The sequence below is a fragment of the Notothenia rossii genome (genome assembly GCF_949606895.1).
Source record: "Notothenia rossii genome assembly, chromosome: 7".
Taxonomy (NCBI): Eukaryota; Metazoa; Chordata; class Actinopteri; order Perciformes; family Nototheniidae; genus Notothenia; species Notothenia rossii.
Genome location: NC_136905.1, coordinates 25,723,531 through 25,739,574, shown reverse-complemented (window position 1 = coordinate 25,739,574; position 16,044 = coordinate 25,723,531). Strand labels below are relative to the sequence as shown.

The following is a 16,044-nucleotide window of genomic DNA, read 5'->3' as shown; positions in this document are numbered from 1 at the left end:
ACACATGTGATATTTACCCTGCCATCAAAAGCAGTTATTGCATTGCTAAGTAAGCTGGACTTCACCAAGGTTTGTGAACTACCAGTGTCAGCTAGGGCTTTCACTGCTTGACCATTTACAGTGACCTCTACTACATGTCTATGTGGAACAATTCCACTATCAGTAACATTAGCAGGGTCAACACTTTCTGGACGAGGTACCGAACACATCTCAACCGACTTAGACTTTCTTAATGGACACAATGAAGCCTTGTGACCAGGTTGCTGACAGTAATAACATATGAAGTTCTTTTTGAAGTTTGGATATGCAGGTTTCTTATCAACCCCAGTGTCCATGCTCTCAACAGCTGGCCAAGTGTGAGGTTTGCCCTCCCCACACCTTGGCTTCCCAACAGTCACTCTTTTCTTTGAAGGTTCCCTTTGGGACGCTGCATACCGTTCTGCTAGATCTGCCGCTTCTTCCCCAGTCTGGGGATTGTGCTCCTTGACCCAGGTGCGGACGTCTGGTTGAAGCACACGGAGGTACTGCTCCCAAACGATAGTCTCTCCAATCTCCTCCTTAGTACGTATGTTCGGTCTCATCCATCTTTTGTAAGAAAACCCTCTCTCCACGTATCGTTCTTTCACCTGCACCTCACATCGTAACAGTTGAACAATTGGAAAATCGCAAGGACTGTGGAAACACCTACTGGCAAAGGATTGTGGATGCAAATTATGCAAAGAGGAAAAAAAAACATTCTATCTAAAGCTATATAACACAATCTGCATATTGACAGTATGAGTACAACAAAAACAGTATGCATGTTGATGCAAACGACGATGTTCAGTAAACGATCAATCAAAATCGAAGGATCCAATGTATTTTTAAACGGAGCAGAAATAGAACTAGTCTCCCAGTTGAAGTATCTTGAACAGGGAGTGTCATATTGGACTCGCACTTGACTTTTTAAGAAACATATCCAGAAAGTATCCAATACCATTAAATTCAACTTGCAACATTTTAAACAAATTAGACCTTTTCTTAACTGTCAATGCTGCAAAGTCATACCTCCACTGTATGATTCTATCCCACATTGAATATGGTTTTACAAACTAGTCTTCTGCTTGTGCCACACACCTGAAACCCATAGAACAGCTGTTCAAGAGAGCTATCCAGGTGTTTGACAGAAAGCCACAGTCATACCACCACTGTACCATCCTTGAAAATCACAATTTCTTGAGTTTTTGACCATTTTAAGTCTTTTAAAAGTATGCGTTTTAAAATAATATTTACATGGGCTGGCCCCCCTCCCCTGGGGAGAATTCATCCACAGAAAACACACTGGACGCAGCACTAGGTCAGAAACCAGAGGAGACTGTGAAGTCCACCACAGACGGACCACCTTTGGACAAAATGTCCTCTCCATTAAAGGCAGCTCATTGTGGAATAGCCCCCCAACTGAGATACGGGATTGTCCCACTCTCAATAGTTTTAAAGGTCATCTTAAAGAATGGTTGAGCAACAAACAGATGTGTAATCACCGCTAAATAAATGCACTTTAACACAGGGGTATCTCCTCTTGCACTTTATGTAGCGCTTTTATCTGATCTTGCACTTTATATATCATAGCTGCTACATTGTACTGCCATGTGGTAAATGCTTGTATGCTGCTCATGCTCTTTCTGCATATCATGTATTTATTTTTGCTGTATATATATATATATATATATATATATAAATGTCATGTTCTTATATGCTATATGTGACGGGACTATAGATGGAAATTAGCTCAAAGCTAAAATCCGGCTCATTTACACTTGTAGGCATTATTTTTGTTTTAAAGTGTTCATCAATGTGCACAACGGTAGCCCTGAAGAAAATTAAACATTAAAATATGTTATCGATGTCCCCATTCCCAGTTTGTTTTGGGAATAATTGTGATGTTTACTATGTTTTGGTAGCTCTTAACAAAACAGAATTTTTGTAAAAGACTGCGACTCTAAAAGGCAAGTTTGTGATTTTAACACTGTTTCGATGAAACAATACATTATACAACATTACGACTTTTTGCCATATTTTTAACACAATATACTTGTACCTTTTGTTTTTTGTGGTTGTAGGGCTTCAAGATATTTTGCATCTCATGCATAAACACGGTGTCATCTTTTCCTTGAAACTGACGTGCTGCCCGTTTTACAAAACAAGTTATTTTTCTGCTTCTTCATCCTCTGAATTTTCCTCCCCCGTCCCTCTTCCTTCAGCCAGCACAACAAGAATCAAGGTGGATCTGTGAGATGAAACACCTCTTCCCAAAGCGTGACTTCCCTATTGAGAGCATGCGTCTTCGGCAGTAGGGTCTAAACCAATTGGCCATATATACTAACATGCAGAACGTACGGTATGTTTGAAGACTAACCATTTATCCTGATCAAGCTGTCTTTAAGATGTGACATTGCGCTCTGACTATTCCCCGTAAAATCGTGACAAACTATTACTTATTCTTAAATTCGACCTCTTGCTGCTTGGTTGAAAATTATAGATGAAAAATAACTTAAAAAAGACTCAAACAGCGAGGGACATTATACTGGTGAAAAAACTCTCAATTCTACAGATGACTCCCCCCACTCAACGCAATAAGTCCCTCCCTCCACTCAGCAAAGCATCTAAAACTAAGACGACAGTTTGAAAACTAGCTATGGATCTGAGAAAAACCAAGTCTCCCCCCGCGAGTTGCAGCCAGGAACAAACTCCTGGACTACCATCATCACCACCATTCTGGACACCCGAATCTTGCAATACTACTGCTGCTTATTTTGCTCCTTGGGCCAAGATGTCTCTGTTTATGGACACAGTGAAATCAGTGTTGGTTGATATTGTGGAGAGGGTGATACATCGGTACAGAGAAGAAATATGCAACGGATGCCGAGTCAGTCACCCCGGCCAGAGGCAACACGATTGTCTGAATGACATGCCCGTTTTTTTCTTCAGAAACAATTACAACGCGTTAATGAAAAGACTCTGGCTCACCGAGTTCATTACTGAGATCGACCAGATTCTTATTGATAAAGAAATTTTCACGGATGATTGGAGGATCCAAGGCGCTTCGGAGGCTTTTCTGCACAATCTCAAAAATTGTAGACGCCTCAAGGAGAGACTTGAAAAGATCCATGCCGAGTTGGATGGAGAAGAAGAAGACTAATAACCTGCGGTTGGTTGAAGCCAGGGATTTTTTCTTTTTTGATACATTGACTTTTTCTTTAAAGTAAAATAAAAATGGGGAACTACTATGCAAAACGCTCGGTATATATTGATCAGAATGTAGTCAATACCATTTTAATAAGTGTGGTGATGAGGACGATTGAAAACAGAGTGAATAGTGATCCCCGTGTAAACAGAATGGCTAAAGTTTGTAAACTAGAAGACATTTTGGATATCGTTCATTCTGTTGTATGCTCTGTTTGTAGATGTAATGCATCTTTGTGTCAAAAACAGCATACACATGAATATTTTGACTGAAGTGAAAAAACTCCATCATGATATTTCCATTAATCTGGGGAATTCTAAGCTGGAGACGGTCCTGGGGATGTTACAATCAGTATAACTATTGATTTTGTGTGTGATTTTTTTTTAATGTTAAATAGGACATCTTTAAAAAAATTAATTTAAAAAAGTCTTTTTTACATTTTAAAAACTGTTGTCTTCATTATAGCAAGGGGAGCGTGTCTGATACATGTGTATTACAGTCCTTCACATGCACTGTTGTCTTCATTATAACAAGGGGAGGTTAACAGTGAAGATGTATGATACATCTGTATTGAAACGTGCGTATTATACCCCCACAGAAACACAGAAACATGGAAACACAGAAACACAGAAACACAGAAAACACTGAAACCACTGAAACACTGAAAAAACACAGAAACACTGAAACACCGAGACACAGAAACACAGAAACACAAAAACACAGAAACACAGAAACCACAAAAACACAAAAACACAGAAACACAAAACACAGAAACACAAAAACACAAAAACACAGAAACACAAAAACACAAAAACACTGAAACACCGACACACAGAAACACCGAAAACACTGAAAACACAAAAAACAGGCTTGTGTGCTAGTATGGTTTTTGAATAAACACATCAGTATTTTTAAAAAGTCGATAGGAGGCTGATACTAATTGACTTTTTTAAATACTGATGTGTTTATTCAAAAACCATACTAGCACACAAGCCTGTTTTTTGTGTTTTCAGTGTTTTCGGTGTTTCTGTGTGTCGGTGTTTCAGTGTTTTTGTGTTTCTGTGTTTCTGTGTTTTCTGTGTTTTTGTGTTTTCTGTGTTTTCAGTGTTTTCTGTGTTTCTGTGTTTCTGTGGGGGTATAATACGTACGTTTCAATACACATGTATCATACATCTTCACTGTTACCCTCCCCTTGTTATAATGAAGACAACAGTGCATGTGAAGGACTGTAATACACATGTATCAGACACGCTCCCCTTGCTATAATGAAGACAACAGTTTTTAAAATGTAAAAAACACTTTTTTTATTTATTTATTTTTAAAATGTCCTATTTACATTTAAAAAATTTCACACACAAAATCAATAGTTATACTGATTGTAACATCCCCAGGACCGTCTCCAGCTTAGAATGCCCCAGATTAATGGAAATATCATGATGGAGTTTTTTCACTTCAGTCAAAATATTCATGTGTATGCTGTTTTTGACACAAAGATGTATTACATCTACAAACAGAGCATACAATGAGAGCACATGATACACTTTTGATTTTTGTTTCATTTCTTCGATAATGTTACAGAATGTTTTGGAAAATGAAGATTCCAGGACCACTTTAAATGTTTCGTTTACAATCGTTTCCCAATGACATGGAATAGTACTGCCAGAACGAACGATATCCAAAATGTCTTCTAGTTTACAAACTTCAGCCATTCTGTTTACACGGGGATCACTATTCACTCTGTTTTCAATCGTCCTCATCACCACACTTATTAAAAGGGTATTGACTACATTCTGATCAATATATACCGAGCGTTTTGCATAGTAGTTCCCCATTTTTATTTTACTTTAAAGAAAAAATCAATGTATCGAAAAAGAAAAAATCCCTGGCTTCAACCAACCGCAGGTTATTAGTCTTCTTCTTCTCCATCCAACTCGGCATGGATCTTTTCAAGTCTCTCCTTGTGGCGTCTACAATTTTTGAGATTGTGCAGAAAAGCCTCCGAAGCGCCTTGGATCCTCCAATCATCCGTGAAAATTTCTTTATCAATAAGAATCTGGTCGATCTCAGTAATGAAGTCGGTGAGCCAGAGTCTTTTCATTAACGCGTTGTAATTGTTTCTGAAGAAAAAAACGGGCATGTCATTCAGACAATCGTGTTGCCTCCGGCCGGGGTGACTGACTCGGCATCCGTTGCATATTTCTTCTCTGTACTGATGTATCACCCTCTCCACAATATCAACCAACACTGATTTCACTGTGTCCATAAACAGAGACGTCTTGGCCCAAGGAGCAAAATAAGCAGCAGTAGTATTGCAAGATTCGGGTGTCCAGAATGGTGGTGATGATGGTAGTCCAGGAGTTTGTTCCTGGCTGCAACTCGCGGGGGGAGACTTGGTTTTTCTCAGATCCATAGCTAGTTTTCAAACTGTCGTCTTAGTTTTAGATGCTTTGCTGAGTGGAGGGAGGGACTTATTGCGTTGAGTGGGGGGAGTCATCTGTAGAATTGAGAGTTTTTTCACCAGTATAATGTCCCTCGCTGTTTGAGTCTTTTTTTTTTTTTTAAGTTATTTTTCATCTATCATTTTCAACCAAGCAGCAAGAGGTCGAATTTAAGAATAAGTAATAGTTTGTCACGATTTTACGGGGAATAGTCAGAGCGCAATGTCACATCTTAAAGACAGCTTGAACTGGATAAATGGTTAGTCTTCAAACATACCGTACGTTCTGCATGTTAGTATATATGGCCAATTGGTTTAGACCCTACTGCCGAAGACGCATGCTCTCAATAGGGAAGTCACGCTTTGGGAAGAGGTGTTTCATTTCACAGATCCACCTTGATTCTTGTTGTGCTGGCTGAAGGAAGAGGGACGGGGGAGGAAAATTCAGAGGATGAAGAAGCAGAAAAATAACTTGTTTTGTAAAACGGGCAGCACGTCAGTTTCAAGGAAAAGATGACACCGTGTTTATGCATGAGATGCAAAATATCTTGAAGCCCTACAACCACAAAAAAACAAAAGGTACAAGTATATTGTGTTAAAAATATGGCAAAAAGTCGTAATATTGTATAATTTATTGTTTCATCGAAACAGTGTTAAAATCACAAACTTGCCTTTTAGAGTCGCAGTCTTTTACAAAAATTCTGTTTTGATAAGAGCTACCAAAACATAGTAAACATCACAATTATTCCCAAAACAAACTGGGAATGGGGACATCGATAACATATTTTAATGTTTAATTTTCTTCAGGGCTACCGTAGTGCACATTGATGAACACTTTAAAACAAAAATAATGCCTACAAGTGTAAATGAGCCGGATTTTAGCTTTGAGCTAATTTCCATCTATAGTCCCGTCACATACAGCATATAAGAACATGACATTTATATATATATATATATATATATATATATATATATATATATATATATATATACAGCAAAAATAAATACATGATATGCAGAAAGAGCATGAGCAGCATACAAGCATTTACCACATGGCAGTACAATGTAGCAGCTATGATATATAAAGTGCAAGATCAGATAAAAGCGCTACATAAAGTGCAAGAGGAGATACCCCTGTGTTAAAGTGCATTTATTTAGCGGTGATTACACCTCTGTTTGTTGCTCAACCATTCTTTAAGATGACCTTTAAAACTATTGAGAGTGGGACAATCCCGTATCTCAGTTGGGGGGCTATTCCACAATGAGCTGCCTTTAATGGAGAGGACATTTTGTCCAAAGGTGGTCCGTCTGTGGTGGACTTCACAGTCTCCTCTGGTTTCTGACCTAGTGCTGCGTCCAGTGTGTTTTCTGTGGATGAATTCCCCCAAGGGGAGGGGGGCCAGCCCATGTAAATATTATTTAAAAAACACATACTTTTAAAAGACTTAAAATGGTCAAAAACTCAAGAAATTGTGATTTTCAAGGATGGTACAGTGGTGGTATGACTGTGGCTTTCTGTCAAACACCTGGATAGCTCTCTTGAACAGCTGTTCTATGGGTTTCAGGTGTGTGGCACAAGCAGAAGACTAGTTTGTAAAACCGTATTCAATGTGGGATAGAATCATACAGTGGAGGTATGACTTTGCAGCATTGACAGTTAAGAAAAGGTCTAATTTGTTTAAAATGTTGCAAGTTGAATTTAATGGTATTGGATACTTTCTGGATATGTTTCTTAAAAAGTCAAGTGCGAGTCCAATATGACACTCCCTGTTCAAGATACTTCAACTGGGAGACTAGTTCTATTTCTGCTCCATTTAAAAATACATTGGATCCTTCGATTTTGATTGATCGTTTACTGAACATCGTCGTTTGCATCAACATGCATACTGTTTTTGCTGTACTCATACTGTCAATATGCAGATTGTGTTATATAGCTTTAGATAGAATGTTTTTTTTTCCTCTTTGCATAATTTGCATCCACAATCCTTTGCCAGTAGGTGTTTCCACAGTCCTTGCGATTTTCCAATTGTTCAACTAATTGGCAGCTACTGTAAGCTATTTGTATTTGCATTTTAGCACATTACTTCCTGCAGTGATTCAGAAAGTATTGTGTTTGGGCTTTTTATTGTGAAAGGGAGAACACAACTCAGAACCCGACATAATTTCATAGAGAAAGCAAGTCTTATAGGGAGCCAATTTAAATGCTAATGTCGTCTTTATTTTACATCCATTACAAATTTGTGCAATCAACTACTTCATTATTATAAGTTGTCTACAGCCACTTTAAATGCAATCAAATGTATATTTCTAAGTGCTTACAACTTCAAAAATCTTTACGTACAAATGACTGTATATTGAATATATTTCTGTACCCAGTGTTGAACAGGACCCAAACCTTTGAGAGATGAAAAAGGACACATCTGCTTTAATCAACTGCCAAGTAGTCAAGTCTGCATTTGTGTCTGTTCATTTGTAAAACGTGGAATTCGGTTTCTTTTTAATGTCCTAGGCGGATTTTGGCTTTTTTTCCTCTTGCCAAGATACTTTTAGACACACTTTGAGGTATGCAAAACCTTAAAACTAGAACACTGATGGCTGGCTTACGCTGCAAACTTCATCACCTTTTAACAAGAGACTAAGTATATAAAACGTTATTTTGTATATTTTACACATCAGCAGAAACAGAGAGAGAGATGGCAGGAAGGGGGGAGACAGTCTCCCCCACCTTTACAGATACTGTGTTTTAGAGAGAACCCTTCCCCCCTCTGTCTAGTGATAAGATGGCAGGAAGGGGGGAGGAGGGGGCAGGGCCAGGCTCAAACACACACACACACACACACACACACACACACACACACACACACACACACACACACACACACACACACACACACACACACACACACACACACACACACACACACACACACACACACACACACACACACACACACACACACACACACACACACACACACACACACACACACACACACACACACACACACACCAAAAGGCCTGACAGCCATAGTAAGAGGAAAGTGTGACAGTAAGGGAGTGTGTGTAAACTAACTTAATCAACACTTTTTGACTAGGAAGGCAAAAGGTGCTTTCTTTGTTCTGATCAGCCCGAATCTGCATACTCTGTCTGAATACATTGAGAGTTACTTTTGACTCTAACAGTGTTCCACTGGAGTCATAGCTTTCTGAACTTATTTCTTCGCAGCAATTCGGTTTCTTTGTAATGGCCTAAGCGCATTTTGGCTTTTTTTTTCTCTTGCCAAGATACTTTTAGACACACTTTGAGGTATGCAAAGCCTTAAAACTAGAACACTGATGGCTGGCTTACGCTGCAAACTTCATCGCCTTTTTAACAAGAGACTAAGTATATAAAACGTTATTTTGTATATTTTACACATCAGCAGAAACAGAGAGAGATGGCAGGAAGGGGGGAGACAGTCCCCCCCCACCTTTACAGACACTGGCCATAGTAAGAGGAAAGTGTGACAGTAGGAAGGCAAAAGGTGCTTTCTTTGTTCTGATCAGACCAAATCCGCATACTCTGTCTGAAATACCTGGAGAGTTACTTTTGTTAGAGCTTTCAGAGCTTTCTGAACTTATTTCTTAGCAGCACTGGGCATTTTTGTGTTGTATTGTATACAGTTGAAAATGCACAGATAAACAGTCAAGCATGGGCGGTAAAAATGTGTCTCCTCAGGCTCTCTAATACACAAACAGTCATCTCTCAAACGAGGTGCCTGCCTGCTTTCCAGGACTTTTACAGCCTCTGGCCAACTGCAGGGCCATGGGGTGTTAAGACAGGCATCTATAGCTCAGGAGTGAAGGTCCCCACACACACACACACACACACACACACACACACGCACACACACACACACACACACACACGCACACGCACACGCACACACACACACACCTCCTTGGGAGGACATCAGTGAAGGTCCCCACACCCACACACACAAACACATACAAACACACACACACACTTGGGGGCAGGCCCACCTTTCACTTTTTATGCATACTAATGTGATTGAAACATTTTGTATTATACACCATAAGGCGTAACAGTGGGGGCTTTTCACACCTGTGAATACACATCACCCCCCTCCTATCGACGGATCTCACACCTACTTGGGATATCACACCTACTTGAGATCTCACACCTCGATCAAAGGGGAGGCGGGACTTAGCTCATTTGCATAATGGGGGAGGTGTGACCTGTCACTTTTGTATGCATACTAATGAGACGAAAGTGGGATGAATATAACTACTCACACACACACACACACACACACACACACACACACACACACACACACACACACACACACACACACACACACACACACACACACACACACACACACACACACACACACACACACACACACACACACACACACACACACACACACCATGTATTCATCACTTCAGGGGACATTACATTGATCTACATGCATTTCCTGGAGACTTATTCTAACCTTAACAATAACCAACACATGCCTAACCCTAACCCTTACCCTTAACCTTATCCTAAACCTAACCAAGTCTTCACCCTAAAATTACAGTTTTTCTCAATCGCTAAACCCACTATTTAGAATCAAAATTCCTTTCATCAAACCAACAGCACAGCCATCGAAACAGAAAACCAGTTCTCTACAACAGTATACCATTTATCATTGATATCACACAAAATGCAGATGCTAAGCAGTGTTTTGCAAAACAGATCACACAATTCTCTATCGGAAGTTACAATTCTCTACACAAACATCAACAATCTTTTGTGTAACTCATGTCTACAAAACTAAATAATCTTCTCACAGTGGATAACACTTACTCCTCATAAACTTACACCATAGATACACTAATTGAAACTTGATGTGCAAAATATTAACACTTGTTATCAGTCAATCACCCCATTGAAAATGGTAACTGCATGGAATGTACTGTATACCTTACAGTAATGATGTTACATTGAAAATATTTACAAGACAGAATTTGCAGGACTGTACTTAAAATATTTTTTAAAATGGTGCCGGTAAAGCTATAATAGTGTTGATATGACTTGCATAGCTCTTTAAGATGTTCATATGGGGAGGATTAGCTATAGTTGATAGTAGAGCAATACATTTTTACAGTCAGTAATTGTGGTCTTTTCCTTTTTGCACATTGAGAAATGTTTTTTTTGTATTGGGGTGAATTGAGTACTTCACTTCCATGTAAATTAATTGCTCACAGCTGATATCAATGACTTTCCTATAGTAATTGTAATTTGTGAGAATCCTATAAAAGACTTCCCTCACTTCAGTAAGATGTTTGTGTGAACAAAATGGCTGATCGAGTAGGTAGAGGAGCTCTGAGAGGAAGAAGGAACCATGTTGTTCAGCGAGGAAGAGGGAGGGCTGATGTTCAGAGAGGAAGAGGGAACCCTGTTGTTCAGAGAGGAAGAGGGAGGGCTGTACGTATGCGTGGTGGAAGAGTGGAAAGGGGACCAATGCGAACAGTAGTTTCGGACAACACCCGTGCAACTATTGTGGACCACGTCATAAACCATGGCATGTCCCTCAGTGAGGCTGGCCAAAGGGTTCAGCCCAATATACGGAGATCAACAGTGGCATCCATTATTAGGATCTTCAGGCACGAAAATAGGTAAGCTACTGTAACCCTTTTTTACAGCACTTCATGCATTTCTATTTTTATGTAGGTTTCAATCACTGTTTTTATATTACAGTACATAACATTCTCAAATATTTATTGATAGAACTGAAAGAGCACCCCGGCAGAGGAAAGGCCTTTACTCAAGAACAAGAGTCTGCCATTGTTGATATGGTTGTGGCCAACAATGAAATCCGCTTAAGGGAGATTCAGGCCAGAATAATTGCAGACAAGGATGTCTTAAATAACATTCCATCTATAAGTGTTGCAACCATTGACCGGGTGTTAAAGAGGCACCACCTCAGAATGAAACGGATCTATAAGGTTCCTTTTGAACGCAACTCTGACCGTGTGAAGGAGTTAAGGCACCGGTATGTACAGGTAAGGACCTCAATCACAGTGATGGCTTGACTATATTTTTAGTATGTTGGACTGCTTACAGTAATGTAAAACGGTCCTCTGTTTGTTTCATTTTCTTTAGCGAATGATGGAGCTGGAAGGCAATGCATTACCACATGTTATTGTATATGTGGATGAAGCAGGCTTCAACCTCTCCAAAGGAGACGTGGGAGGAACCTTATTGGGCAAAGAGCAACAGTCTTTGTTCCAGGCCAAAGGGGAGGAAACATAACATTGTGTGCGGCTATCTCGACACAAGGCGTCCTTGCTCACATCCCTGTAATGGGAGCATATAACACGCAACGTGTCCTTGCCTTCCTGGATGTCCTGTATGACCGACTTGTGCCACCAGAAGAGAGGGATCAAGTGAGGTCGGTTCACGTGGTCATATGGGACAATGTGGCATTCCACCACTCTTGTGACGTGAGGGCATGGTTTGAGGCTCATCCACACATGGCCATGGAGTTCCTCCCTCCATACTCCCCATTTCTAAACCCCATTGAGGAGTTCTTCTCTGCCTGGAGATGGAAGGTTTATGACCATCATCCTCATGACAGAATACCCCTTTTGGACGCAATGAATGCTGGCTGTCGGGACATCTCTGCGGAATCCTGTCAAGGGTGGTGTCGACACGCAAGGAGATATTTCCCACGCTGCCTTGCAAGGGAAGACATACGCCGTGACGTAGATGAGGCTATGTGGCCAGACAGACGCCAAAGAGCAGATCAGTAAAGCTATATAGATCTCATTATCTGCTTTACGGCTGATTTACATCATTTACCCATGTTATTTTTTTTCCAGTGTATTGCTATTCATCTTTTGTTTCTGTTACGGTGCTCTTCTGAAAATGAGACAATAAAAACAATGACATACACTGAACAAAAATATAAACGCAACACTTTTGTTTTTGCTCCCATTTTTCATGAGATGAACTCAAAGATCTAAAACATTTTCTATATACACAAAATAACCATTTCTCTCAAATATTGTTCACAAATCTGAACAAATCTGTGATAGTGAGCACTTCTCCTTTGCCGAGATAATCCATCCCACCTCACAGGTGTGGCATATCAAGATGCTGATTAGACAGCATGATTATTGCACAGGTGTGCCTTAGGCTGGCCACAATAAAAGGCCACTCTGAAACATGCATTTTTGCTTTATTGGGGGGGTCTGGGGGGGTCCGAAAACCAGTCAGTATCTGGTGTGAGGGTTAGGAATAGGAATAGGGTTAGGGTTAGGGTTAGGGCTAGGGTTAGGGTAATGTTGTGAATCGAGTGGCCTGTGTTCATCGTCCATCACATACGCCTGCCCATACAATAACCCCACCACCACCATGGGCCACTCGATTCACAACATTACCCTAACCCTAACCCTAATCCTAACCCTAACCCCTTTTGTTTTTGGAGAAGGTATCTGGTTTTGGAAGGGGTATTTTTAGTGTTGAGTGCCTTAGAGCACTTTGCAAGAAATGTATATTGTTATGGTAGAATGTGTTATTATGGTGACCGGAGTTGCAGTTATGAAAACACATTTGTCTCATTAGAGGACAATTTGTTCTGTTTCGATCGACTTATTCTTTTTTGTGACCAGTATTTTCAGTTTTGGTCATGTAAGTGCATTTTGCAAAAAGATATTCAGAGTTATGGCAAGTGTGTTTCTGTTTAGATGGCTATGTTCTTGTTTTGAAGAAATTAATTTTGATTCTAAATAGTGGGTTTAGCAATTGAGAAAAACTGTAATGATTCCCCTCATGGGGACCTTCAATTTGTCCCCGTAAAGGAGGCGAGTCCCCACACGTGACTGTGTGAACAGATTTAAGTCCCCACAAGTATCGTAATGCTAGGCGCCACACACACACACACACACACACACACACACACACACACACACACACACACACACACACACACACACACACACACACACACACACACACACACACACACACACACACACACACACACACACACACACACACACACACACACACACACACACACACACACACACACACACACACACACAAACCCAAAGCCTTGCACAATATAAATGAATGGATGAACCCTTGACCCTCTTACCGACACATTAAGCCAGTGTGATAATCCCTTAGTTTTCTTTCAATTTATATGCAAACAGAACAGATTGGCATAAAAAAATACATTTTCTCAAGTTTATAGTTTATTGACTGTTAAAAACTAATTCTCACATAACACAATGGGCCAAAGTACAGTCACATAAACCCGGTTAATAGTCTTATCAAGATCACATCACATAAACATAATGACCAACGGAAAATACAATTACTCTAAGCTTTTTTGTTAACGAAAAAAGCATGCTATACATTGTATTGAAGAAAAATCCTGTTGCAGTTCGACAACACTAAGTTAATTGTATTGTAGAAAAACACTTTGAACATATTTCTTTACAAATTGTTAGCGGTGCTTATTCAAATGTAAACATGTGAACATTGTCAATTTTTCTACACCAGGGCGTGTTGTTCAACAAGTGTTTTACCCTGCATGTCTCTCTCCCTTGTTAAGAAGCAGAGCCCTTATCCTCAGCCTTATCTCAAATAGGATTACACGTGTGTGTGTGTGTGTGTGTGTGTGTGTGTGTGTGTGTGTGTGTGTGTGTGTGTGTGTGTGTGTGTGTGTGTATGTGTGTGTGTGTGTGTGTGTGTGTGTGAGCGTACTTACATTTTCAAGTGAAAGCTTCAGGTGGTGGAGCCTCTCCTCTTCTTTAGCCTCCACAATCAGACGGACAGACAGACAGGCAGGCAGGGTGAGTGTGTCTGTGTGTGTAAGCAGGACGAGAGACATTTGCTCCTTTTATCTTGCTACTATCGCACCCTCACACCCCCACCCCCCAGCCCCTAGCCAATGGGAACAGGGCTCACGGTCAGTACAAGTGTTGGTTGATTCACAAGGATATCCACGGAACACACGCACACACACATTTAGGTGTATACTTACAAAACATGTATACATGTATATAGTTAGCATTGAAATAACCAAGGTACACCAAGAAAAGATTAAGAATGTATGATTTTCGAAGAGAATCTGAGATAAAAATACATTACAGTATTATCAGAATCGGAATCAGAAATCCTTTATTAGTCTCACAGCGGGGACATGTACAGTGGTAAAGAAACAGACATGAAATAATAAAAGTAAAAAAGATGTTATATAAAATATTATACACATGTTTTTTTCATTTCTATTATTTCCTGATTCTACACAGGCTTATGAGTCACCAAATGTACCAATTGTACATTGTAAGAAAAAAACCCTAAAAAATGTTTAAAAGAATATTGCTCTAATGGCTTTATTAAATCTGGATGAATTGCACGCCGTAATTGAAATGTCTAATAATAAAGCCAGGTTGAAAAAATAACAAACAAAATAATTATATTTAGTACATTTCAGATTTTGTATTCTTAATGCATGTAATGATAGAAGATTTCATGCATGGACAATTATAACATTAAACATTGTATAGTTGTTACTTTTAAGTAGAAAATATACTTTTTAAGTATTCTGTATTTTAAGTATTTACAGTTAACTAAACTTAATTGCAACATCAGTCAAGATTAGTCTAACTTCTGTCCTGTTCCTCTATCTGTGTCGCTGAATAGAGTAGGAGTTTGAATGTCAGTAAATAGAAATATAATTGTGTCTTGACTACATAACCCCCCCCCCCAAAAAAAATGAAAATAAAACAAATATGAATTAATAGACATGTCTGACTCCGTTTGAAGAATAAGATGTATTAAGACTTATAATTATGACAATCATTATGAAAACTGTAATAATAGAAATAATCATAAGAATAATAAGAATAGAAACACAAGAACAAGAAGAAGTTGAAGAGGGAGAAGAACTGTAAAATACCAAAAAGCACTTTCAAATATACTTTTGCACATGATATGGAAATATGAAGGTCAGATATCGGTTTCCAAACAATAGTGTTGAGTTCAGAGCTGTGTGGTTTAAGGTCAGTTTACTCACGTATATTACCGATATACATGAGCGAATTTTTGCAGACTGTAACATTTGGCAAGGTGACAATGGATCAAGACATTATCGTCGAAACAGCTATGTATTAGTTTAAGAGCATAACAAGTTAAGGCCCTGACACATCAAACTGCCCCCCAAGAACACGTCCCGACGGAACACGACTGTTGTGTCGCCTCACGTCTCCTGCGTCTTGGCCAACAGTTGCACTGGAACACACCGCAAAGACTTCAGCCGACAGCCAAGTAGCATGCGTGAGTGGCAATAACTCTCCTTACAAGCAAGCAGCGGTA

The 16,044-nt window shown here is 39.6% G+C and overlaps 1 protein-coding gene across 1 annotated transcript in view; it reads right to left on the bottom strand.

Moving 5' to 3' along the window:
• The window catches only part of LOC307013384 (aromatic-L-amino-acid decarboxylase-like), a 32,206-nt gene extending 17,638 nt beyond the window's left edge, over window positions 1-14,568 (bottom strand). Inside the window, exon 1 of the mRNA XM_079640766.1 lies at window positions 14,435-14,568. The gene's annotated coding sequence lies outside the window, so the exon portion shown is untranslated. The remainder of the gene's footprint in view (window positions 1-14,434) is intronic.
• Between the last annotated feature and the right edge of the window lie 1,476 nt (window positions 14,569-16,044).